This window comes from Manis javanica, chromosome 3 (genome assembly GCF_040802235.1).
Source record: "Manis javanica isolate MJ-LG chromosome 3, MJ_LKY, whole genome shotgun sequence".
In the NCBI taxonomy this organism is placed as follows: Eukaryota; Metazoa; Chordata; class Mammalia; order Pholidota; family Manidae; genus Manis; species Manis javanica.
The window spans coordinates 124,423,411-124,451,295 of NC_133158.1; the positions used below are offsets into that span (position 1 = coordinate 124,423,411).

The 27,885-nt window shown below is 39.6% G+C and overlaps 1 long non-coding RNA gene across 3 annotated transcripts; it reads left to right on the top strand.

Moving 5' to 3' along the window:
- The first annotated feature begins 1,644 nt into the window (after nt 1–1,644).
- On the top strand, nt 1,645–27,303 carry LOC140848199 (uncharacterized). 3 transcript variants are annotated; one of them, XR_012128751.1, is made up of 5 exons: nt 1,645–1,691; nt 2,085–2,192; nt 14,551–14,648; nt 15,258–15,391; nt 27,043–27,303. It is a non-coding gene; the product is annotated as an uncharacterized lncRNA (long non-coding RNA). The 3 variants fall into 3 exon arrangements; XR_012128750.1 differs by lacking the exon at nt 27,043–27,303 and adding an exon at nt 20,658–21,216; XR_012128752.1 differs by lacking the exon at nt 27,043–27,303 and adding an exon at nt 20,658–21,216 and having other exon boundaries at nt 14,551–14,630.
- Nucleotides 27,304–27,885: the final 582 nt, after the last annotated feature.

The window sequence follows — 27,885 nt, forward strand, 5'->3', positions numbered from 1 at the left end:
TCACTTAAATCTAATAACTTTTAACAATTCTATATTTGCTTCATGTATTTTGTTTCTACTGGTCTTGCAAAGTAAATTACAGATATCATGACATTTCACCTCTAAACATTTTACTATGCATTTATAAATACGGTTATTTTTGGTGTAACCACTCTGCCAGCATCACAGCTAATATAATTAACAAATATTTCCTAATATTGCCTAAAACCCAATTCATACTCAATTTGACCAACATATATTTAGCTAGATTTGTTTAAAGCAGGATCCAATTAAGACCACCCCCTAGATATGACTGTTATATCTCGTGAACTTCTTGTAATTCAATCTAATACCACTCATCCACTTCCTGCACCAACATACATCTTTTCTCACATGACACTGACTTTTTTGCATGACTACAAACCAGTTGTCCTGCAGAATGTCAGTCTTCAGGTGATGCTATAACTTTCTCTTCTATTTCCTGTGTTGCCTATAAACTGGTAGTTTTGCCTACAGGCCTGATTAGATTCAAGTTAAACATTTTTTGGCAAGACCATTTCGTGGAAACCTAACAGTTCCCTTCTTATGTATATACTCAAGAAAAATGAGAGCACATGGCCACCCAAAATGTCTTGTTACAAGAACGTTCATAATAGATTTATAATCATTTCAAATTGGAAACAATCCAAATATCCATTGACAGGAGAGTAGGTAAACAAAAGGCCAAGTATTCACACAATGGAATACCACTTAGCTTTAGTGAGGAATTAACCAGTAATGCACACATCAATATGGATAAATCTTAAATACCTTACATTGAGTAAAAGTAGCCATTCACAGAAACATACATACTATATGATCCCATTTATTTGAAGTTCAAGAACCTACAGAATTAATCCATGATACTAGAAATCAATACAGTGGTTCACTTTGGGCATGGAGGAAACTGACTAGAAAGTCAGTGTACATGAGGGAACTTTCTGAGATGATAGAAAAGTTCTGTATCTTGATTCAGTGATGGAAACATGAGTGCATGTATTTTTCAAAACTCATTGAACTACCCTGAACTTATGGTATATAAATAACATCTCAATGAAGAGGAAAAAAATAAGTGACTCTGCATCCTTTATACTGCATTTCTCAGGAGGCTCTTAGTTATCCTATTATCAATGACACTAAGATTAATCACTAGAAAACATTTTAGAAAATGAAAGTTAAAAAAAAAGAAAGTTAACATTTTTTAAATTTAAGAAAACTCCAAGAGCATGGTAAGAATTCCAAGATCATAGATACCTTTTGGGGACAGCTTAACTTTTGTCCCCAAAATAAAACAGATTTCTGAAAATGAAAAGGTTGTTTCACTCTTGTGGGAAAGAAGGACAGTGTGGTGGGAAAGGATGAACTGGAAAGAAAGTCCCATATTAACAAAAGGAGTAAGGAGATGCTGATCCAAAAAGATGACAGATCTGGGAAAGAATAAGAAAAAAGGTTCCAGGGACCTTTCACGAGCTGTGAAGTGTACTCTGCGGACAGGGGAGGGAGCAGGAGCCAGGTGGACGGGAAAGCGAGCACCTTCCCCGTTTGGGCCCTGTAGGAAGGCTGGCACCTGACACGGCCTCACACCCCGACTTCCGACTTCCGGCCAGGGCACCGGAAAGGGTGTCCGGTCCCAGCAGCGGCGTAGCACGCACGGCTCCTCCGGAGTGGGGCGGGTGAGTCTCCTGGTTGGATGGGAGAGGCTGAAAGCTCACTAAAGGGCTTTGTCCTCACAATTCCCAGAGGGATTATAGCTTCATTGACAGAGATTTAATCATACCATGTAATGAGCAACAGCCACACAAAAAGAAATTTTGGAATCACCTAGAGGGCTGAAGCTTCTGAATTGGACTGATTTTTTATGGTGGCTCTTACTTTGCGAAATCCTGGAGTACAAAATCCTAGACTTTAAAAACTTTTCACATAGGAGGCTGAGTTGGGGGGAAGGTTCACATTCTCATTGCAAAGGATGTGTCACTTTATAAAAATGGTTCACCACGGCGTTCCTTAAATCAGCCCCCCTCCCGCACTGGTCACAGGACTGACAGCCATTCTGTTCTCTCTCTCAGGCAAGAACACAGGCCTTGCCTCACCAACACCATGCACATTTCCAGAGGCTTGATGGGATTTATGGTTTCCTGGTGATGTGTGCACTAGTTTATGAAGTATTCTTCCTAGTAAGTATTTGAGTACCTTAAATCTGTAATCTTCTGAACATCTCCTTAAGGTAAGGTACAGAAGAATGATTATTAAAACATTTATTGAATGAAACATGCGCTATCCTGACACTAAGCTGTAAATCAAGTTAAAAGGAAATTGTCTCACAAGAAACTATACTATTGAAATATGGCATTTCTCTGCAGTATCCAGTGATTTGAATCATTTGACCTATTTATTTTTTCACTTATACCCTGACTTTTTTGAGGCTTACAAAATACATGCAATTCCAGAGGACGAAATAAAGAGGTGGGCAAATCAAGAAAGAATTAAGATATGCCTATTGAAATAAAAACAGGACAAAGTTAACACATACCATTATGTACTGTCCAGTCCTAGGGGCAGGTGCAGATTTAGCCCTGAGCTTACTGCACTCAGGCATGACAACAAAATCTTGTCTAGGAGAAATTCCTCCAGTGGCTCTTTATAAAGAGGGGCCTCCAGAACATGGTGACAACCAAAGTTAAATTTAATAAAAACAGCTGTTCAAAAAACTCCCATCCCTCCAAAATAAAGTGTGATCTAAGCACACAGTCTTTGTGACAATACCTTGATTTAGAGAAATATATGGGTAGGACAACCTTCAAATTGTCCTCCTTGAATATTTCATACTTGTGTTTTTATCAAGAGATGTAGAGAGCTCAAAGTTACATTCTCTGGCAAGAAGTGAAACAGCTCAGCTTTTATTGAGCAGTTACTATGTGCCAGGCATTCAAAACACCTGACACATATTATTTAATTATCAGGACACTGCTGAGAATGAAACTATCATTCTCATTTTTACAGATGAGATAAAGAACCATGGGAAGTGAAAGGTTGAACAGCTATTAAATATGAGGGAATAAAAACTAGGCAGTCTGACACCACTGTATTTTGTTGATTTCAGGAATGTGGTCTAGTAAGCTGCTGGTCTAGATTAGAGCAAAGAGAAGGAGAGATTTGGTTTATGTCGCCCCATACTCAGAAGCATGACTGGGTCAAGTACCTGCAAATGTCCATCTCACTTTTGCATGAATGTGATTTTCAGTTTCTTAACAGTCTCAGAAATGGTAGAATGGGTCTAGAAAGATAGGAAATGGAGCCACCCACCTTTTCCAGGATATCTTTCTAGGGTATAGAGAACATGGTCCTTCCCAATGAGAGGAGTCCCCCCACCCCCTCCACCCCTCACTCTGTCATCCTACCTGGTATGTTCTAGAGGGTTTTAGGTTAACCTGAAAGTGCAATTAGTAGCCTACTAAAATTAATTAACCTAGATAGGTGTTTAGATTCATTTCTATCTCATTGAAGAGTCTTAAAGTCCTAAAGAGCTGGTTCTCAAGATGTGGTCCTTGTATGAGTAGCATCAACATCGCCTGAGAACTGACTAGAAATGTAAACTCCGGGCCTTCACCCCAGATGTACTGGGTCCTGGGAGTAGGGCCCAGCAATCTGAGTCTGAACATGCTCTGCAGGTGATTCTGATGTACCCTAGAGTTTGAGAACTGCTGTCCTAAAACACTGTGGCCCAAAGAGCTGAGGTGAGACATAGCTATAACCTCTCAAGAGGAAATAGTATGTTGGAATCGGAAGAGACCTTGGCAATGATCTCCCAGAGCCCAATTCCCTTTTTCATAGATGAGAAGACTGAGGCTCAGGGAGGAGGAGTGGTTTGCCTGAGATCACACAGCAAGTGCATAGATGAAATGGGCTAGGACCCAGTTTTCTTTTCTTGACTCCAGGTCTGAAGTTTTTGGCAGCAGTCCTTTCTCCTCTGATGCTTGTATTTCCTTTAGTGGTGAGTCCTTTCACTCCCCTCTGCAGAATCTTTGTAGGTAGAACCATATGAAAATGTTTGCTTGCATTCCCTCCCCTGCATCTTTTTCCTCCTGACATAGGATCCACCTAAGAAGGTGAATGAGAAGGTACTACTGGGGATGATCCACAAATCCTGTTCTGTGTACATTGAAAATACCCCAACCCAGTGAATACTCTTTAGAACTCCTGACACTCAAGTTTTTCAGAGCTTGTAGAAGAACTTACGATCTGTTATCTGGAGAACTGTAGGGTGAGCTTTCAAATCATTAGTTATATTTATCATCAGGGAATGTGAAATTACTAAATGCTGCATTCCTAAATGCTGTCTTTTAGTTAGGGCTTCTAATTTTTTTAGTTTTCCAAGACTTTCAAACATCTAGAAACCTGAGATGATCTACTTAACTTCCCTGTTTCTCAGTTTCCTTGTACAAAATAATGCACTGCTTAAAGACACATTATGCAAATTAGTTTAAATGATACACACAAAGCTTGGTGCCTCCCCCAAGGTAGGTGCAATAACTGTTAGCTCACGCCCCCCAGTTCCTCCTGATCTTGTTGGTGTTAACATCTGGGAGGTGATCAGAAGTACAATGTGATCATTAATGACTTTTCAAAGGCTTACATAGGAGATGCTCATCTTGTTCCAGAAGTTGCTGAGTGATGGCTACTTTTCGATTTTTCCCTGTGGTTGCCCTAAGGGATTTGCTCTGTCTTGTATTAATTGGACTCATATGTCCTCACTTTTCCTTTATCACCTCTGTTCAGGGGATAGCCCAAACAAGGTGACAGGCCCCACCAAAGAGGGACAAGTCATCTGTTTGGCTTCAGGACAGTGGACATAGAAGGACTAACTATATGCTATACTTTTGGGGTATATCAGTGATTTTTAGGCCAGTAATTTAGGTTTACATTGCATGAAAGAAACTTTATCACATATAATTTTCCAGTGGCATGTTTTGGGTGAACTAGTGAAATACAGGATAAAAATAGTTCCCTGAATTGTGTTATGGTTATTCAAGTTCTGCAAAGTTCAAGCATAGATATCTTATTTTTAGAAGAATACATATTTGACCTTTAGAAATTGGACTTTATGCCACTTTAGTATGCCAAGTTTGCCTTTCTTTAAAGTCTGTCTATGAATCCTCACCTACCATTTCAGTTACCTCCTGCCTTTTTGTTTTGCCGTATCACGATAACATTTTTCTGTAAAATAACATTGCCCAGCATGTTTTCCAACCTCCAGGGCAGGCTGCCTGACGTGCAAACCCAGTTCTTCAGCTGTTATCTGTATTACTTAATATTCACCATTACAGTCTGTGGCATTAGGAGATAACAACAGTACTCCCAGCAAACTGTAGTGGTTTGTGGTAACACGCTCTCATTCCCCACTGGCTGTCCTAGAATGCATGTGGAGTCAACATTCCAACTGCCTGGCAATACTTCTGGAAGCAACTGTTTTGTTTTGTTTTACTGTTGTTTTAAGAAAAGTACCGTTACAATGTTTTGAAGTGTATCTCCTACTTCAGCTTCACTGGGCACTAATTTGGTTATTTCAAAGTTGACACTCCCTATCCAAACTCTAGGTCAAACTCTGAAAGTTAGTTGTGGCACTTTCCTGTGAATTTCACCCCCGAATAATAATATAATTGACCCAAAGGTAATAGAATGGATGGTTATTCAACCTCGAGGGACTGAGGGAAACGTAAATCACCTTTGCAAGGGTTAACTTTCTCAGAATCAGATATTGGTCCAAGCTACAGTTTCAAGTCCCCCACCTGGCTGCCAGAGGGCAGTGAGGGAGGTAAGGGCGATGCTGGAGATAATGGCGGTTTCTCATGCAGTTCTGTTTACCGCGGAGAATGGCTCAGATTCATGGGGTGGCTCATCTGTTTGTTTCCCAGGAGTGTCCTCCTCATCAGGTACAAATGACTTGTTGTTCCCCCTGTCCCGTCTGCCTCCTTGGTGACGGATAGACGAGAACTGTTCCCTGTGCTCTGGGACTCTAATGTGATCTGGGTCGTGCTGGTGGCAGGAGGGGTGGGGGTGGGGAGGCATCGAGGGGAACAAGGGGAAGGCAACACTGGGAACTGCAGGCTTTCTTGGAAAAGAAAGTATGTTTGTGTTCTAGGGCTGGTGCCCTTCTCTCACAGCTGCTATAATATTGATTTAGCCATGATTCAGGATTCAATGTTAACATCCCCCTTGTCAGTGGGCAAGTGAGCCAGGGAAATGGAGAACTCTGTATTTCTTCTGATGAAGCAACTCAGAAGAACTAAATATTACAAGGAAGGTGGGAGAAGGAACTCCACTCCTTTGAGTCTCATGGTAGATACAGGAGTCTTGCAATGAAAAGTAAAATTTCTGGCTTTCATAGCTCCCGTATAACCAAGAAACTGGAAGCTCAGTTGTACAATAGTCAAAACCCAGCCAGGGGAGGTGGTCTCAAGATACATATTAGGGAGGAGGAAACTGAGGCAAGAAGACTAGCAACTTACCCAGATTCCCATGCTAATACCTTTGGCAGAGCTGGGAACTCACTACTCCATTTATCCCATGAACTGCCCTTTAGATGGATGGCTACCTCATGAGGGCTTGTGGGACACTCAGAGCTCATGGCTCTTGGCCCTCAAAGATTTTCACTATTTCCTTGATAGAATGCCTTGAGTTTCCACCACTAGCAAGATAAGTGTTTGAACAAGTTATCGTATCTCTACAAGAACCCCCTTTAAGGAATCTATTAACAACAACCATACTTTTAAGTGTCTACTATGTGTTGCCTAAGCACTTTAGTACAATATTTCTAATCCTTAAAATAGCCCTGCTAGGTAGGTATTAATACAGAGGGCCTTTAGAGATCAAGGAACTTACCCAAAGAGGAAAATAAAGCTGAGAGAATTTAAATAATTTGCTCCGAGTCACACAGATAAGAAGTGCTGAAGCTCCAAAATTAAGGGATGTCAGGTTCCAAAGCTTGTACTCTTCTGTGGAGCCATTCTTCCTCTTTTAACCTTTTCCAGGGAAAGTTAAGCCAGCTGCACCTTTACTTGATAAGTTTATCAAAGATTAATAGACTAATCGCCTTGCAAACTGAAGGGAGACGGAGAGAGAAGGTGAAAGGCAGGTGGTGAATTTTAGGGAACTGGATGGATAAGGGAGGAGGTGGCCCGATATGGGAGGCACACTTTCCTCATTCATAATCGTGCCTGGCCCCTGCCAGGTTTACTTCTAGGTGAGCACACTGTTGCCTGATGCTGCCATTCAGCTTCTTAGGAACCTGCCCATTCAGGAGAGAACGCTCCCCCCCACCCCTGCCCCCTGTGGCACATTGCTCTCCCCCCACCCCTGCCCCTGTGGCACATTGCCCTCACCACAGCCTTTCCATGCAGATGGACATGATTGCAGTGCACCTGATCACCTGGAGTGATTCTCTCTAGGACATAGCCATCAGCCAGCCCATTGCCATCTAGACTATGAGCTGCTTCAAGGCAGGGATTGTGTCCTACTCACTCTAAGTCACAACTGTCATGCCTTGACAAAGAGGTATTCCAAAAATGTTCCTATGAAAGAAAAATTTGAGAAGTGTTGATAATGACTTCATTTTACTTACTATCTTGATCACCCACCATAAGAGATGAAAAATTTGGTATTGGAGCAAGAAGGAATAGTGGGACCTTACCCCTAACTTTTATTCATTTCATAGAGATTTTTTTTAATAGCCTAGTATGAGCAAGGTATTGTGAAGAATACACAGATTTAGAAACATCTTTGGTGGAACTTACAATGTAGTTGAGAAAACAGAATGATAAATAACAGAGTATAATAGAGATTAAGGCACCTAAGAGCAGAATGCAATGAATTTTACAATGTAGGCTCAGAGGTAGCATGGCAGGGTAACTGGTTAGGTCAGTATGAGGAATGTTTAATAGAGAAGATGACGTATATGACCTTGACTTTGATGGATAAGTAGACAGAAGACAGGGATCACTAGGAGGGAGCTATTCTGGCTACATAAGTAAGGTCATCACAGGTGACTTCGTTTAGAGGAATGGTAAATAAAAAAATACACTAGGAGGATAGAGTATGGAAGTATGAGTGGCAGATGAGAAAGAAAAATAATTTATGGAGAGTCTCAAACCTTATTTTAGAGGAACCAGTGAAGATTTTTGAGGAGGAAAGCAACTTGAATAGACTTGTGTTTCAGAACCACCCTGTAGGTGATATGGAAAGGAAATTGCTCTGTGAAAGCAGGCAGCCCAAGTGATTTCTTGCCTATTTTCTTTGATCCTAAGGGAAGAGTCCTTTGCAAAATTTACTTTGCAGAGGCCATAAACCCACATCAAAATGAATCTTGCTCTATCATCCTCTGTCTCTGGTTCTAGTGGGACTGATGCAATTTAAGGTTTAGTAAAATTTCAGGTAATCAGAGTGGGAGGGAAATCACTTTAGCACAGGCCGTTTGTGTGGAACACCAGATCAGCTCACAGTCGAAGTTTGTCAAGGAGAGAAGCATCCCCTCCTATCTCCAGTGCACTATGTCAAGCTGAGTGGGGGTACATTTTGTCTCACCCAGGAGAGTTAGGACTCGAGATACCTTCTGCTGTGAATCTTGGCACCTCAGCCTCAGGCACACTTTGCCTAGTTTGGATAGTTTGTGTTTTTTTCCATCAGGCATAATGCTGCCGAGCACTTAGAGGCACATTTTCTGCACAGTGTGTCGGGATTTAGTGGTACAACTCCCATTCACGTTAATGGAAATCCCGCCAGGAAATCTCCACACCGGGCCACACTGAAAATTCACCCCTGATTATTCTGTTTCATTTGTTTCACCTGTGTCTTCCTCTGTTCTGCTCTGAGGATGTTTGCAGCCTCGTTAACACTGGCCTGAGCTCAGCACTGTCTTAATCCCACATAGAAGTGAAGAGGCTCAGAGGTATCTTTATGGCTGAAGGAAAGGGCACACCTGGCTGGATTTAGTGTGGTTTTATTTGAAGCTATATTGGTGCTAAGAAAGCCAAGGATCCCCTGGATAATGCCCTCAGGAGAGAAATATGCTCATACTCAAAGGTGAATCTTGCTGTGTTCAGTACAGAAGTGAGAGAAAGGGAGCGAATTCCCTAGATGATTGGGGAGACCCTAGAGCTACGCAAGTGTGTTTCAGGGCAGAGAGGAGCCCAGTCCTGGGAAGACACAGGCTGGTCCAACGCCCATGCCTGGAGAGGGTCCAGCAAGGGGAAATAAACCATCTCACCCCTGCATAGGGCTCAAAAGAGTGAACACCCCTTTCACACCATGTGCCACATTTAGACTTTAGAAGGTAGCAAAGATTATTGTTTAAGGTCCTGAGCTGCTATATATTTTTGTCTAAAATACATAGTTTCTTTAATTTAATGGCTTCTTTCAGAGTGGCTTGATTTGCTCTTGCCCAGTCAGGTATCATGACGTGTTGATTATTGGATTTTTCTCTTTGTGATGTGGGAACACAGTTGACAGTTCTGACACCAGAACTCAGCTAATGAGCTGTTTCAGTCCTTGGTCACTGTCCCATGTTATGCCTGCTGCTCATGCTGGTCCGAGTACCCCTGTCTCTATGCCCTTCCCATGTGCTCTTGCATGCTGTCAGGCCATGAGATCTAAAGATGGGCACTCTGGCTCTTCCCCTAGGATCTCAATGCTGCACATTTAACCAAGAGTTGGGAAACTTGACTTTGGGTTCAAGATAGAACTTTGCCTTACAGACTCCTCAGCATATAAGAATGTGAATAAGACTATGGACTATGGAGTCAGACTGTCAGGGCTGACATCCCTTCTGTGCCCATGAACAAATTATTTAACCTTTACAAGTCATGGCTCTCACCTCTGTAAAAATACAGATAATGATAGAGTTATGATGTAGGCACTGGGTAAAACAAATGACATAATCCATGCAAAGACCTTAGTACTGTGTCTCCCTCATAATATGAGCTCAAAAAATTATCGCTATTACTAATTAGCATTACTGTACGACTCCAAATAATGCTGCAGATATTTTATATGTAGAAGCAGAAACTATTTAAAAGGTCTTTGAGTATGCTACTTCTCAGTCTGTTGCTTTATGTATTTTTTTAAAATAATCTTTAAAGTTCTGTTCTAATAATAATAACAATAAGGCATTGTATAACTATAACATTCTGTGGTTTACTCACAGCGACCATGGGAAATAGGTAGCAATGCATTCCTCATTTCACAGGTTAGGAAACTGAGTCACAGAATGGTGAATAGCTTTCTAAATGCACATAGCTAGTATGTGATGTGACTGAGACTTGATCTCAATGTTTCTTTCCCTAAATTCAATATGTTTTATACTTGTAGGGAAACACAAAATGGAAAGGAAAAAAAATAAGATTTTTCTGAGCAAAGGAAATGAGGGGAGGGAAGAATCCAGAAAAGCTGATGTGATTTACTGTCCAGAAGAAGCCAGACAGCAACTGCCCAATGCCCTTGTAAAGCCAATGCTCTTGGACCTGTAGATGTTTAACTGAAAATAGTTTGGGAAAACACGATTCTCATTGTGCAGTAGCAACTTGCTCCCTTCAGGGTAATTTCACTCTTAAGTGATTGCAAATTCTACCAAAAAGATATAAGCAAGAATATTGTACAGTGGCCTTCCCAAGGAGCAGCTTTTCATCTACATTTTTATCATCATCATGCATTATTTATTAAGAAACAAATTGCCTGTAAGGGCACACTAAAAAACTGTCTAAACAGATCTGAAATCTCTTAGAACTCATCTTCATCTGTGCAAGTTAATAGTCTAATGCCATTCTCCAAAAGTAGGTACACATACAAACGGAATAATATAAAGCCAAGTGGGTCAACAATAAGCAAATTATACTATGTAATTGAGAACCTCTAGATCTCTGTAAGATTTTATTTTTCATGCCAAGTTTGAGTCTGAATGGCTTTCTGAACTGGTAAGAAAACAAGCAAATGGTGTGGACACTGCTTGTTTATCAGCCTCTTGAGAACTGGTCTGAACTTACCCTGTACCTCAAGCACTTGTCATAGAGTTGACACATACCGGGTGTTTGGTAAATGAAATTGGGTAAATGAAGTAAGATAACAGGATAGGTAATAATTAGTTGGAGATATTTTGGCAGAGGGAAAATTTCTAAAATGTCCTGAAAGACTTTCTCCCTGAAAGAGGGAAAGGAGACTACATTTAACAAAGGAGCTTGACTCTTACGTTCCTCCTGGGGAAGCTCTGCCACGCCTAGCCCCACAGTCTAAACTCTACATTTTTGGAGAAAGGAAAAGTGAGAATGTTCCTCACACTCATTCTCAAAGGAAGAACAGAGATTTTTAAAATTACACTAAAAAATTTAATCAAATTTTATTTTTTGAAAGGATTATTATCTAGTCAAACTAGATGTGAAAGACTTAATTTTGTTATATTTAATCAAGCATATGGCAGAAAGTTCAGTTTGTAGGTTAATTTACCAACAAATTAATTCTTTGGCCTCCATTGATCAATTCAACATGAGAGGAAGAAGGATACTATAGACTCATCTCTGGAAAAGAAAGGCAGGAAGAACTTCTCTTGACAAGGATTGTCCACCTCACTTAACGCTCTACCACCAGGTTCAGAAAGCTATTCAAATGAAAACTTTAATGGAAATAAGCAGAAGGCAAACTGTCTTCTCAAAAATCCTCATAGTCTAGAGGGTGAGGTCTCCTTATGTTCCCAAATCCCATGATTTCTTTTTCCTTATCTCCCCCTGAAGAGTTTTGATTCACTCCCAAGAAACAATATTTCCTCTCCTTCTGTGAATGTCTGTATTTTCCTCCATCCTTTCGGATGGTATGACTTAAACTGTATCTACATTTGGAACAAGTTTGGTCAAGTTAGCTGACTTCATGGTTAGCAGGTAAAAGAGTCCCATTAGTTTGCATGCCAGCTCACACACAATAGGGAGGTGGCCATGGGGACCTTGGTGGCTGCCAGTATGACGTGGGGTCTTTCAGACTTGGGAAGGCCAATTAGAATTCCCAGGAAGACTCACTGGAATGAGATGGCCTTTTATTAGACCTTCATGTTGTTTTAAAACTCCCAGTGATGAAGGGGAACATACTTGCTAACAAGTGTGTATACTTTCCCTTTCCCTATGATACCTCCACTGAAATGAGGATACTGTGGCCAAGTCCATTTTGCACACACGTGTGTACCTACAAGCATTCCTGACCTTGTCTTCTGTGCCAAAGACCTTGCAGTGCTCCCAGCAGAAGAAATAGTCCCCACATTCTGGTATTTCTTCAGTTAGGACATCACTATCCCCTTCTCTCTCTAAATAATGTGGAAAACAAGTCTTAATCTGAGCCAAGGAGATGTCAAACTGAAAGACTGAAAACTTATTCACCAATTAATAATATTTCTTCCTTCAATAACTAATAGTTGAACACTTAATCTCTACTAAGTAATTACTTTTAATATTTTATTCAATCTTCATAAGAATCCTAAGAGGAGATATTCTTTCACAATTAACAGAAATTAAGTAATTGACCCAAGGTCACACAGATCATCAGTGACAGATGCAGGATGTGAGCCCAGGCAGCCTGAGTCCAGAGCCCACGTGCTCAGCCACTTTGCTGTGCCTTTGTTTTGTGTTTGTTTTCTTCATTCTCCATCCAGCCAATACACACTAGCGCCCAACAAACTCGTGTGTCAATAGATCTGCGCACTCTATGAGATTTTAAGTATGTTGAGTCTAAGGATTATTTCCTTAATCAGATGTGTAGCCCCCAGAGTACTTCAAATATATTAAGGGCTCAATAAATTCTTATTAAATTCAGTCTTTAATACTCTTCATAATCTACATTTTCTCAACATGCTGATGAGTTAGCTCCAAGATATCTTTTGAGGTTCCAACCCTTTGAGCTCCTTCAACTGTCTACTAGACATCTCCACCTGAATGCCCTGCAGCTGGTGCTCCCAGGCAACTTGCCCCAAACCCAGCTTAGCGCCATCCCTTCTCCTTTCCCCCTGCTTCTCTTCGGTGTCCTCTGACTGTTTATGGAATCCCTGTCTACCATGTGCCCAATTAAAAACTTAGGAGTCATTTTCCACATTTCCATTTTTAACTTCCTTTCCTCATCATCCACGTAAAATGAAGCCTTTTAGAAAACCTATCACACATTTGATCACATTTTAATATTCACTCTTTCCTTTAGAATACACATACTGAGCACCTGCTCTGTTTGTTCCAAGTGCTTTTCTAGGGATACAAAGATGTATAAGATGAGGCCACCTTAGAGAAGACATGATGTAGTGACAAGAGGTTGGCTGTAGCAGTGGATTGTAGTTATTTGTTTCTGTTACCTTAGAAAAACTATAGCTCCATCAGGTCAGAATTTTAAAGACTTTCAGTATCTAGTACCTTATCTGACACAATAGTAGGTGACATATATAAAGGTTTAAATTTAAATAAATTAAAATACTATATGCTATATTATAGATTCCTTCCTTTGCGCTTTCATGATATGGTACTGATGTTTGCTTGCTCCCATTTGATTTTTATTTGACTGTGGTTTATTTTCTGGTGAGTGTTGGATATTGTCTCTCAATCTACATTATAAGCTCTCTGAGTCAAGGGATTAAGTCTGTAAACCTGCACAGTTCAGTGCAAGCTTCAGGGCCAACAGACATGCAGCATTTATTGAACTGAGTGGGAATGTGGGCTTTATTGATGGAAAGTACAGGAGTCATGAGACACCCTGAACATTTTTATTTTAACTTCTAGTTTGTGCTCTGTTTCAATAATGGGTCATTAACATCAGGTTGGTCCTCAGCGTTTCCGCCTGGGTTATTTTATTATAGGAGTGAGGTTAGGAAACAAGCAGTTTAGGCCAGGATCACTCACTTCATTGAGAAAAGGCCACATGCTCCTTTTGAGTAGGGATTGGAGCCCCGTTTGCTTAAGTGGTAGGTAAACAGTGAGTGGAACACAAGGAAAAGCCTGATAGTGCCTGCCGGCTTTATCCCTTCTGTTTGCAACTCAAGATCTGCTGCTGCCTCGCACATGTATGAGGCAGAGAAGAGGGAACCAATCAAGTTATTTATTTCCTTATTTAGTGCCAGAGGCAGCAAAATCCTTTTTTCCCTTAAGTGGTTAAAATGAATAGCACATTGGAGAAAGAACTGCGAACACTGGTTCCTATAAAAGAATATGTGAACTGGTTCTGATAACGCCAACAGTTACCTGACATACATTCTTCCTATAGTGTTTTAACAAGCTGGACTATTTTTAGGGAAATTCTTTGCCTTGAACTAAATTTACAGCCTTCAGGTCCTCTCGTCTATTTGTCGTGTGTGCGTTTTCCAGAGGTCCAATTTATCACTGACACCTTTACTACCTACCAGCATATCGGTTTCATCTCCCAGAGGAAGAGAAAACCAGACCCTGTGACTAGTGAACTGGATTGAAAATCTAGTCTAATGCTGACAGATAAATGCACTAATTTTCTTCTGTGACCGGTTCTGCATTGCAGGGTGAACCTGCTTCTAACAACTCCCTCAAAAGGCTCTGTAACCCGTCCAAAAGATGATGTCAAGTGCTACAAGGACCCAGGTCAGCCCTGCATCATAGGTAACAGTTACCCCAGTGATAAAGTTACCAGGCAGGTTTTGAATGAGATTGTGTTTTTAAATGAAAGACTGGCTGGAAATGTAGACTTGGACCAAGCATTAATAGCGGAAAATTTGAGACAAACAGAGGTTAGCATTTGGTTTCTTTGTGGTGTTCAGCAAAGGTCAGAGAAGGTTCTAATACAGAAGGAACCCAAAGTTGCAGTGAGGAGCCATGGTATTCTACTGATACGTGAGCATGTAGCCTGGACAAGGTGAACTCTAGGCTTAGCCAAGACCTGTTTTGTGACAGGGAAGCCCTGGTCATTCAGCTGGAACCAGTCACTTAATTTGGATAAATCCCCGAGCAGTTGAAGACCTGCTGAAAGTCTTGTTTAATTTTATTCTAAGGAAGAAGTAACATCCCTTCACCCCCATGCCAACTGTTTAGGTCAGATGGGCAGGGGAGACATAGAGCATGCATGCAAGCCATCAGGTAGCCTTGGAGGTTAACTTTATGATTTTCCTCCTTTACTGCTGGAGTCAGGACTGCGGAGGCAGTTCATGAATCCACCAGAGCCCACATGGCAACCATCTTCCCATTATCCGTCTGTTGTGCTTCCTCACGAAGGTTTAGGTGCAAGATTGATTGTGCATATCTGACAGTGTGAAGTGCCTCTGAGTAAAGAAACTAGAAACAGTTTCTCACTCTGGACAAAAGAAAGAAGACGTGCATCCAGAAGACAGATGGTGAAAATCCAGGCAGTAAGTACATAGAAGATACCTGTGCTGTTAAAAAGAAGTATTGAGGGGTCTGGAATTTGAAGTGCATGGGTTTAAAGTACCTATACAAGTTGACTTAGGAAAATAAAGCTCTCTTTAAAGCAAACACAACTAGTGAGAAACCACGTCCTGTTAAAAACAAGATTTATGTAGAGAAAATAATTTTAAAAGCACAAACCTGAAATTAACCGCAACTAAAAGGGAGAACCAGATTGTTTGCTCAGATGAAGAGTTTAGTACTGTTGGTAAAAACAAAGTAAAATATTTTCAATTTTAAAAAGATGACAAAAACTAGGAACTGTGTTGTGTGGATAGTAATCAGCATGGGGATTAACCATAGAAGCACAGGGCTTCTCTCTGTGCAGGTGGGATTAGACTCCTGGCACTTGTGGCTGCAAACCAAGAAGACGTGTTTCCTGCCGCCTTTTCCCAGCCACCTGCTGCTTGTGCTCCCGCACAAGCTGCCCGCAAGGGCTCGGAGCCCAGCCCAAAGGGGCCGGTGCCTCCGCAGCGGTGAAGTCCAGCCCTGTTTGCTTCCTTGGCATCCCTGTTTCCTTCACTATGTCTCTTCTCAAGTGGGAAGAAAACTGTTTTGTCAATGACTCCTGACTGTAGGAATCAGGAAATTTAGGAGGGTCCCCTCTCTCCCCCTTCATTCTGAAAGGTGATTTTGTTTGAAATCTCCACAGTAGGAAGACGGAAAAGTCGGAAAAAATAATACTTTACAATATAGTGCTTTACCTTCAAAGCCCTTTACCACACTTTATCTCACCTAGTACTACCCTATGTGGTGGCTGGGCAGGTGTAATAAGCCCATTAGGCAGATGATGACCCTGAGCTCAGGGAGGTTGAGTGTTTTGCCCAAGCTCACACAGCAAGGTAAGTGAAGTCCAAGGTAAGAACATGGATGCCCAGTCTTGTACTTTTTCCAGAGCACATAAAATTTCATCACAATAAGCATATGCTGCTCTGTACAAAGAGCTTTGGAATAATACAGATGACAGAATGCTTATTTACCGGTGTGTTTTGCTAGTCCTGCTTCACTTCCACATTTCAAAGTGATGTATTTACTATCCTTCTTCTAGAGAGGCAGGTAAGTGTGTTTCATATAAGTTTTCATTTCTGTATCCACAGCTCCTAGTTATACGCTACTTATGTGTCCTTGGGATCTCTGCCTAGATAGCTAGGTGCTAAAGAGAGATATACAGATAGAGTCTTTAGGTATTTATAGCAATATATTCATTTATATTTGTTTCCTAAAGAAATAGTTTTACCTGATAGCATTTTTTTGTTTTTCTCTAAGTCTCATTCAAAACTTGCGTGAATTGTTAAGGACCACAGATTTTTGCAACAAGCATTTAGGACAGAATCTTAACTATGTTATATCCAATCCCTTCCAATGATTTTAAAGTTTCACTAGAGGGCACTCCCACTTCATGGCCAGAAGGCAGGAAGGACAAAGGACCATAGTGATCTAGAAGCTTAACTCACTGTACCTACTATTTTGTTTGCTTTCTCACTCTCTCCTCCTCTTTCTCACCCACTGTATAAAAAACAAAAGTGAAATTACACAGGTCTTCCTTTAAACATATGAATAGAAATGGACTACATTGAGAAACTTAGTAAACATCTACAACTGTGAATTATGGTTCACCTTGTGACACAGAGCACATTATTGGAAATCTTCTGCATTCAATTTTTGATTGTCAACATAAGTAAGAGTACCAAATATAGCATGAGATGCTAGCTTAGTGCATCAAAAAACATGTTTTTGTTGGGCAACCAGAGAAGGAAAACCAGTGGTTACCCAGCACTTATTTCCAGCTTGTGGTATCTTCTTGGTCACCTTTTCAGGTGAATCTTTGGGTAAACCCAAATTGCAAAGGTGTGTGGGGTCGTGAAATAGGGAAATTAAAGAAAGATCCAAATGGACAGTCAAAGGAAACTGCTTTAGAGTAAATTTAATACTAGGCCCTGCTTTCCGGTTCATACACTTGTATATATTAAAGAATCTGAAGATAGATTTAAACACATGTTAGCAAAACAATAAATAGAGCATTTCTTGTGGGAAGAAAATAAGGTATTTCAAAGTCAGAAGGAAAGTAGCCTATTTGCCAAGTGTAGAACCCCACAGAGCCCTCAGGCTTGAAGTTTTAAACTGATCTCAACCCTTTGGGAGTTTGAATTTCTTTACTGTTGGCAAAACACAGCTTCCTGCTTCAAAGAGAAATGGTATTAACAAGGCCTGTTACAGAGAGATTCAAAAGACTTCTTGGACACCACATCACTCTTACAAAACACCATTTTGATGAGTTTAGTAAAGATTAATCAGAAACATATGGATTAACTTTTTATTTAAAATTACATTGGTTTCTGAAATAAGGGAAAAGGGGCATGATAAATCTATTTTGGGGTTTACAAAACCCCAGAACATTTGAAAAGTGAGTTAAGATGCATATAGACCCAAGGAAGCAACCAGACTTCTCCTGGGTCAACTTGAACCATCCTTATTTGATTTAAATTTATACCAAAGGCAAAGTAAACATTCTGACTTTCTGCCATTATTATCCACAGAGGAAAACATATTTGTTTCTCAACCATGGACTTACAAACGTCAATGGAAATGTAGGTTTATATGTTTATTTCACATAGATGCAAACTTCATTATTCATATGACCTAAAAGCTTCTATATTGTTTGAATAGAAGGCAGTGTCTCTAAGTCTAAGCTTTGGATTCCTTGGGAAATTTATCTCAAGTAATTAATTACTGGAATTAATTACTTCCCTGACAGCTCTAAAAGTAAAATATACCTAATTTAAATGACCACAGTGACCATCACTGGGGAAAATTCTCACTGTAGTGGGTGATACCAGGACAATGTTACCACCAATCTCCAAGCCAGCCAGAAGTGAATAAGCCTTAAACAAATTGTGTTTCAAAGGAATCTGAGGTGAACAATGAAGGAGGCACAGGTAATTAGGAACTGATGGCAGAAATCGATAGATCCAACTGAATTTTTACCCCTAGTTCAAGTAATCATTTAGAAATGTATCACAATAAAAATAAAATGAAATGGAAGTTGCAATGCACCTAATAGATTTTATAAGTCATGAAATATAAAGTTTTAACTCTGCAAATAAATCATGGGGTATTTAAAGATACCTTTACCTCTGGGTAATAATATGTAATATATAAATATGTATGTATATATTTTACCCTATTAATTGCTTAAGAATCATTTGTAGCAGAACTAAACAAATTCAGGAAGTTCTGTCTTCAGAAATTTATCTAGTATATGTTATCCTTTCATACAACCAAATAAAAATGTTTTCCCTTGGGAGTGTGGTGATGAACAGTTGGTCTCTAATCAAAAGGTTCCTGCTAGAAAGCATGTCCAGCTTTCCCTTTAAACATGTACATGGAAAATAATACCAACTTGCCTCCAGTGCTGGGTTTAGCCTGTTATCATGTGCACATGTACTTACCTATTAACTTACAGACTGGGCAGGTGTTTTACTAAAGTGCAGTATTTCTGTCCCAGGTCATAGTTTGAGTTATTCTCCCTTTCAAGGTCCCCAAAGCTTCATCTGCCACTCTTATTGTCAAATGTTCTATTTTTCCTGTCCCTGCCAGCAGTGATTTCAATTTGGGCTTAACTTCAAGACAGGCCACATTGTATGTGTGATGTCAATGGAAAGAGGATAAAAGTCATTAAAGATATTTGTTATTTTGAAAGGTTAAAAGAGTTTTTCTTGGTGGGCAACACTTTCTCTGGCAAGAACCTCAACTAATTGTCTGACCAGGGAATGGGCACCTAAGTGAGAAAAAATATACTTAATAAAGCATTGGTGTCTATTATTTTTCCCCTTTTATTGTCCAGTGCCTCTGGGCCTGGTGGGCTTTCTGGAGGCATCTAAGCTCAATATTCCTTCAAACAGCAGAGCAATGATTACACTGCTGGGCTGATTCTCTTTCTGTCTGCCCTAGGTAAGGGATTCTTGCTTCAAACACCATTTATTGTAGAAATTGTTGCTAGGGTTCTAGAAACTGTATATCCTTAATAGACAGAATTGGTGGTTTGCTTAAAATACTATTTTGCTATGCTTCATACCCACCTCATCTAGCATCCAGTGCTCCATAGCAGTTGGGTAAGAAATTAAGAACAGCCTGTGTTCTAAAGGGCCAATGGTACCCAAATGATTTGAGTTCTTCTAAGAAAGGTAATGATTATAAAAGACAGTGCACCCTAGAACAATAGACCAAACTCACTGACTTGCAACATCCATTTGTAAAATGCTTTGAAAAGAAGAGAAAGAGAACCGATTTGTGTCACTTACCTTTGTCATATTATGGGGGGAAAAAAACCATAAAACAAAAAGACAATACTTTTAGTTATATTAGATTTTGATTAGTTTTAAAGGACACTCATGGATTAAAAACAATCACAATGGAATAGGCTCATACTGAGTAGGGAAGATAAGATATTTCCTCTTCATCTCGTTCACATGTGGATGGCAGTGATTCTCTGACAGTCACTGTTTTCTAAAATGTAGTTACCCGAACACATCTGAATAACACAAAAGAGAAAGGAACATTTTGATGTGTTGAGGAAAGTTGTTTTGACAAATGTCGATGCCTGGGTCTTGCTGGCTGAGGCCTGTTGTTAACTTCCCAAGACTGCATGCATGCTATAGCTCATGCCACTCTGTCAGGGGAAATTGGACATGCCCAACACAATTTCATTTCCATTTCTCTACAACATTACAAGCTTCCTTGGCAGCAAAATCACATATTCCTATCACAAAAATAAATGAGAGAAAAGAAGACATACGTTCCTGTCAAGTTATGTCAAGACATATTTGGTATGTATTTCACTTCACTATCACTGACAGCAAAGATGTCATGTATTCTTAATACAAAGTAAAGAAGTATTTTCCCTTTTTCCCCCTGCTAGGCATCAATTTCATTTTATTCACTTACAAGCACCAGTGACAGGTAGGTGTCTCTTTAAAACAAAGCTGAAAATAAGGCAAAAAATATGGTTTTTGTGTTTTGCTGGATTTCTGAATGGACATATTGTACATGAATTTTATTTGACAATATGAAACAATTACAATAACAGTCATCTACCAACACTCTATTATCCATTTTCACAAGACACATTCATTGTTCTGATTTCCTTTTTTCCATGCATGTGCTAGGATCCAAGTTAAAATAAGCTGCAGAGATATTCATTTTCTGTTAAAGGTGCCAATGGAATAAGAAAGAAAAGAAGAAAGGAAGTACAGAAGGAAAGAAGGATAGATGGATGGCAAAAAAGAAGGAAAGAGGAAGGAGAGAGGAAAGAGAAATTAGTTCATTCAAAAAAGGAAATAAGTTCTTAACAGTAAATAAAAATATTTTAAGACCTAAATGAGATATACTAGGCAAAGTTAACATTGAATTGTCATCTGGACAGTTCATATTCATTGATTAATTTTTTTAATCTTTTGCTTTGTTATGTAGTATTTAATTATGATATTTTGGTAAACATGCATCAGAGTTTAATTCAGTGGAAGAATGCCTCCTTTAGCTACCTTGCTGGAAATGGGTGAAACTCTTGGTTCTGAGAGCTAAATGTTCAAACCACACTCACTGGGCCAACACCACTCAGGAAAGGCGGGGGAAACCCCCGGCCAGCCTTGCTCTGTCCTCAGGAGGCTTCCATCAGAAGGCTTTGCTTATTGCTCTTTGCCATAGAATTCATGTATCTGTGACACTTAGAAATCCATAGAACTAAGGGTTAAGAATTATTTTGGAGTCTATTTAGTCCAACAACATTGTTTTACAGTTTAAAATGAAAACCTAGAGTAGTTGAAATCAGACAGTTTGCAATCAAGTTAGACTTGGGAATTAGTACTTAATAATCCAATAGTAATGAAGAACCATTAGAGATTTCCATGTAGGGGAGTAATATGATAAATGTAATGGGTATACATCAGTGTTTCATAGACTTTTGAATTTCACAGTCCAAAATAATTCTGAGAAATTCATCGATCTCCATATACGTGTGTGCACACACACACAACTAAAGATCTGAGATGCCGAATATAGTGTTGCAACTTTTCTTTGGTCTAGTTGGTCTAGTAGAGAAATAAAAGCAAATGGACATGAAGTAGTCACTGAGTAAATATTTATTAAAATTGCAAATGAAATATTGATAGTACAAAAAGAAGTTAGGAAATTCTGAAACTTTTTTCAGAACTCAAATTTAAATCACTCCCTGGAGATTGGTCCCACAAGTCTAGGTTGATGGGAGGTTTGGGGGAACCACTGATTTATTCCACCCAGTTGTCCAAAGCAGGAAACTTTCCCCTAATCTCTGAGAGACAATGGCACAGACTCTGCTGGTCGCCTGTCCCATTCGGGGCCCTTCTCCTTGAAAGAGATTCAAAATCTCTGTGTCTGAAAAGAGCTGGAGCTTTGGGGTCCACAGATGGGTATCACAGGCTGAGCTCATTTTCCTCACATATAAAAAGGATTAAAATAAGAAATTCCCATTCGGTGGGACTGTCATGAGGATTAAATGAGAGTACAAGTGTGAAAATGTCTGTGGAAACTGTAAAACTCCTTACAAATATTATAGATCACAGTATTTAGGAGCTGGCATTTGATTTACTGATTCTCCTAAGGGTTAAGTTAAAAGCAAAATATTGTTCCCCCCAAACCATACATGAACACAAAAATTCTCAAAGTGGAACATGCTAAAGGAAAGATACTTTGTCTGAGAAGGGACCTGAGGTGATTTTCCTAGTTTTCCACATTTTGATATTAAAATAACCAAATGCCAGAAGGACATCTTGGAATTACACAGCTGTTTCCTGAAATCTTTATCATGAAGAAATGCTACAGTTGCCCCCCTTCTCCTGACGGGTGTTTAAATTGTAGACTTGGAAGGCATCCCTTTCCTAAGAGCAACAAAAGCACAAAGGAATACGAGACAGTGCCTCCTGGCACCCACACCAACTGGAACCTACAGCACCAGGGAGTGAATTCAACCTGTGTTAGAGCTCAAAACTCCTTTAGACTTCACAGTTCAGCTCCTTGATTTTGAAGGTGAGGAAAAGGAGACCCTTTCAGTGCGGAGGAGCGACTTACTCAACATAATACACATCTCTCAGGGCAGTTCTTATTGTGAGGCATTTACCCTGTTTCTCTCCCACATGTCAGTGCTCCCCAGTATATACGAACAACACACCCACCATCATGTATTCATGTACCAGACGTAATATAAACAGGCCAGGTGCTATGGGACGGTTCTGCCGCTCTCCGTCCCTCTCTCCCACCTCTCCAGGGACCGGGGACATTCAGTCCTCCCACTGTGGTTTCTCCTACTGATTCATTCATTTGACAATCAAGTGATCCTCAACTATTTGGTGAATGTCTACTATGTGGAAAGCACTGCACTCAGCTAATTGGGAACTAGGAACAGCAAAGGCAGTGTGGAAGAGAAGACTTATGCATGTGGAAGATAAGCCGAAGTGCAAAGGTTCTGTGTGGAATGCAAGGTTTAGAGCAAGACAGCCCATTTCAGGAACCCAAAGAATGATACAGATGAGCAGAGAGTGAATTACAGCAGCTAGAAAAATAAATGCATGGTGAGAAATAAACATCCATTACGAGCAAACATGTAAGCAAACAAAGACAGTTAATAAGCGCTCAGTAAAAGGAGAGTTCCACGAAATCACTCTGGTCTGTTACACATCAATGTGGCATCAGTGCCTAGAAATGAGCTGCATACAGTGGATGTTCAATAAATATTGGCAAACTGAATGGTTTAGCTGTAGGATGTCCCCCTCTAGAACCTAAGTCCTCATGCCCATCCTGGCACAGGAATTTTAAACCACAATAAAGTGGACATGAGCCCCCTTTTTTGTTCAATGTTTGATCCAGAGCTTTGAGCTTTTTCATAATGACTAATTGTCAGGAAATGACAGAATTTGAGGAGTGATTCCTTCAGGAATGAAAATACACTGATTTTTCAATATTTGTAAACAACTTAATGTTCTGGAAAAATGAACCATTAAAAAAATACATAAAAACATATTTATAGGGGCACATAGTTTTTCCCTTTACCTCAGACTGCAATATAGGTTGGCATGGTACCAGTCTTCATTCAAAATTTTGATATTTTGTTCATAATGGAATTTTTTGCATTAACTTGGTTTTTTAAAGATGTTGCATTAAAATAGCATTTGTTTCAATTGCTATCTCCCCCCTGCCCCTACATTTTGTCCTGGAAGCTAGCCCTCAGGTGCCTTAAGCTAATCCCAGGCTCAGGAACAACCTCTTTCGCGCTGCTTCCCTGCTGCCTTGCCTGGGCTTCCTTCTGCCGCAGGGTCGGACTAATCGGCCTGAGGAGGACCTAGAGACTGAAGTGAGATGGAGAGACCCATAGAGGGGTCCTGAGAAGTTGGGGAAACTCCCGCTTTTAACAGTCAAATTGTATTTCAAATGCATTACACGAGAATCTAATGGTGAATTTACCAACATGAATTATTTTAAAGTAGGAGTCACTTTGTTTTTATTATACATGTGTTTTTATATATTGCTTTTACTAAAAAAAAGGCATACATCTGCCTTCTTACTCAATGTGACTATTATTTTCATTTTATTCCCTCATTAATATGAGAAAGAATAAGATTTCAAAGATTGGTTTGAGAGATAAAAAAGGGACGAGAAGGGGAAGCAATGAGAAGTACAGTCTGTGCATACCCTCAAAAATTAGAAATTGACTTAAAAAAAGCTTGGATCTGGGGACAGGAGCAGAAAATGTTTAAAACTCATGGTTCAGAACTAGTTTAAATCTTCTCATAATAAAGTGGAATTTGTTATGAACAGAAATAATTAGTTCCTTTTAAAGTTCTGAAACAACAATAGCTGTGCAGGATAATTTTGCTGTGATTTTTCAAACTATTATAAAAGTATTACATGCGTATACTTGATAAAGTTAGAAAATATTGCAATAAAGAGGGAAACAAAAGCCAAAGATAACCGTTTTTAATGTTTTAGTACTTCCCTTCTAGTCTTACTATATATATTTAATATTATACTTCATTTGCAGCTCTGTATTTTTTATTTAATCTTATATCTTGAGCATTTTCCCATATATTTAAAGTTACTAACATATATCATTTCTAGTAACTGCATAATATTCCATTACATGGATTTAACAGGTCCATGCAGTTTATTGTAAATTATTACCATTATTATAATTTTTTAAATTAAAGTATCATTGATACACAATGACATGAGCAACATTGTGGTTACTAGATTTCCCCCATTATCAAGTCCCCACCACATACCCCATTACAGTCACTGTTCATAAGCATAGTAAGATGCTATAGAGTCACTACTTGTCTTCTTTGTGCTATACTTCCTTCCTCATGCCCCCCCTACATTATGTGTGCTATTCATAATGCCCCTTAATCCCCCTATCCCTCCCTTCCCACCCACCCTCCCCAGTCCCTTTCCCTTTGGTAACTGTTAGTCTGTTCTTGGGTTCTATGAGTCTGCTGCTGTTTTGTTCCTTCAGTTTTTTTTTCTTTGTTCTTATATTCTACAGATGAGTGAAATCATTTGGTACTTGTCTTTCTCCACCTGGCTTATTTTGCTGAGCATAATACCCTCTAGCTCCATCCATGCTGTTTCAAATGGTAGGACTTGTTTTCTTCTTATGGCTGTATAGTATTCCATTGGGTATATGTACCACATCTTCTTTATCCATTCATCTACTGATAGACATTTAGGTTGTTTCCATTTCTTGGCTATTGTAAATAGTGCTGTGATAAACATAAGGGTGTATATGTCCTTGACAAACTGGGCTGCTGCATTCTTTGGGTAAATTCCTAGGAGTGGAATTCCTGGGTCAAATGGTATTTCTATTTTTAGTTTTTTGAGGAACCTCCCTACTGCTTTCCACAATGGTTGAACTAATTTACATTCCCACCAGCAGTGTAGGAGGGTTCCCCTTTCTCCACATCCTCACCAGCATTTGTTGTTGTTTGTCTTTTGGATGTTGGCCATCCTATTTGGTGTGAGGTAATATCTCATTGTGGTTTTAATTTACATTTCTCTGATGATTAGCTATGTGGAGCATCTTTTCATATGCCTGTTGGCCATCTGAATTTCTTCTTTGGAGAAGTATCTGTTTATATCCTCCACCCATTTTTTGATAGGGTTGTTTGCTTTTTGGTTGTTGAGGCATGTGAGCTCTATATATTTTTGAATGTCAACTCCTTATTGAATATGCCATTTATGAATATATTCTCCTATACTGTAGGATGCCTTTTTGTTTTAATGATGGTGTCCTTTGCTGTACAGAAGCTTTTTAGTTTGATATAGTCCCATTTGTTCATTTTTGCTTTTGTTTCCCTTGCCTGGGAAGATGTGTTCATGAAAAAGTTGCTCATGTTTATATTAAAGAGATTTTTGCCTATGTTTTCTTCTAAGAATTTTATGGTTTCATGATTTACATTCAAGTCTTTGATCCATTTTGAGTTTACTTTTGTGTATGGAGTTAGACAGTAATCCAGTTTCATTCTCTTACATGTAGCTGTCCAGTTTTGCCAACATCAGTTGTTGAAGAGACTGTCATTTACCCCTCTATGTCCATGGCTCCTTTATCGTAAATTAATTGACTATATATGCTTGGATTAATATCTGGACTCTCTAGTCTGTTACATTGGTGTATGAGTCTGTTCTTGTGCCAGTACCAAATTGTCTGGATTACTGTGGCTTTGTAGTAGAGCTTGAAGTTGGGGAGTGCAATCCCCCTTGTTTTATTCTTTCTTCTCAGGATTCCTGTGGCTATTCGGGGTCTTTTGTGGTTCCATATGAATTTTAGAAGTATTTGTTCCTGTTCATTGAGGAATGCTTTCAGTATTTTGATAGGGATTGCATGAATCTGTATATTGCTTTAGGCAGGATGGCCAATAATTCTTTAATAAATATCTTGGTTCATAATTTATTTGCTTAATTTATGTCCATTGACTCAGGCTAGATTTCTAAAAGTGGAAATAAATCCTTTTTATTTGTGAAGAACATATGAATGTTTAGCTCTGCTTCAAATTTTTTTTTGGTATAAATACAGTACCATTTCATGCTTTATTATATATGTTCTCTTGTGAACTCTCTGCTGATTTAGTGTCTGTGAGAAATAATAGTGTTATTACAATAATTGGGGACATGTATCAGTCAAATTCTAATAGTAGATATTTCAATTATGAATTTTTTAGAAATTTTTATGGTGAAATCAAATTGTATATTTTTTCTTTAGAATAAAGATCCTTGATCATTAAGAGTTATTAAGAGTTTGCTTGTTTTTCTAATGTTTTTCTAATTCCTTATTTAACTTTTTATGTTATGACTATGAAAGCAAATAAGATGATTGGAAGAAATGCAGTCTCCTTTGTATTTCAACTCATCAGACATTCCTGGGTCAAAATTATCATTGGTGCTCTTGACAGGCTGCCTTTAAAAAATGACCATATTTATTTTTCTTCTCAATTTTAGCTAGTCTGGTGATTTTCAAAAATGATTATGTGGACATTGTCTAAGTACTTCCTCAAACTGCTGGTTCTTTCTTACATAGGTGGCCATCCCAGGGCTCTCGGAGTGACCTCTTATTGGCCCGACAGGCTGGCTGCTCTAAGTGTCTGTACAAGTCACAGTGGGGCCAGATCCCTTAGGCCTGCGAGAAGCAGAGATGGACATAAAGGTAGTTTCTCAAGAGCCATCCAGTGGCTGAGCAGTTTAACATAGTTGCTGAGAGTAAGACACATCTTTGGGACCAATGATTGGTTCCATGACCTTCCTACCACCCCAGCACCTGAAAATAATCAAGGCTAATATTATTTTCAATACTTACCTTGTGTTAGCCACTGCACTAAACTCTTTACAAACATCATCTATTAAATCCTTAGAACAATTTTATGCAGTGGGTACTGTTGTTATTTTCATTTTACAGATGAGGAAACTGAGGCCAAAAGATCCCAGAGCTCAGACCCCAGAGCCCACACAGCCACTGTACTGCACAGCCAGCACCCACATGCTCACACCTCACTTTTACCCTCTGAGTGGGCAGGAAATGTTAGGGGCCTAATGGCAAATTGAACTGACTCAACGAAGGATGAGAGGTCAAAAGCTCCTCACTTAGTTTTCAGGGTGGAGGGGTGCAGAGGAAGCAAACCAGCAACCACATGTTAAAGTGGGGCTCCTCTCACCTCCTTCTCAAGTCTCTCCTACTGCACAGAAACTTCTCTGCTATCTCCCACCTCTCCAGTCCCAGAAGCTTAGTGACCTCTTTCTGACTCATTGCCCCAAGCCCCCACTTCAGCAGTCTAGTGGCTGCACTCCTGCCCAGGTCTTTCATACACTAACAACTTCCTGGAGACTGAAGGGGATGCTTCCTCCTTGAACTCCTCATTCCTCTGCC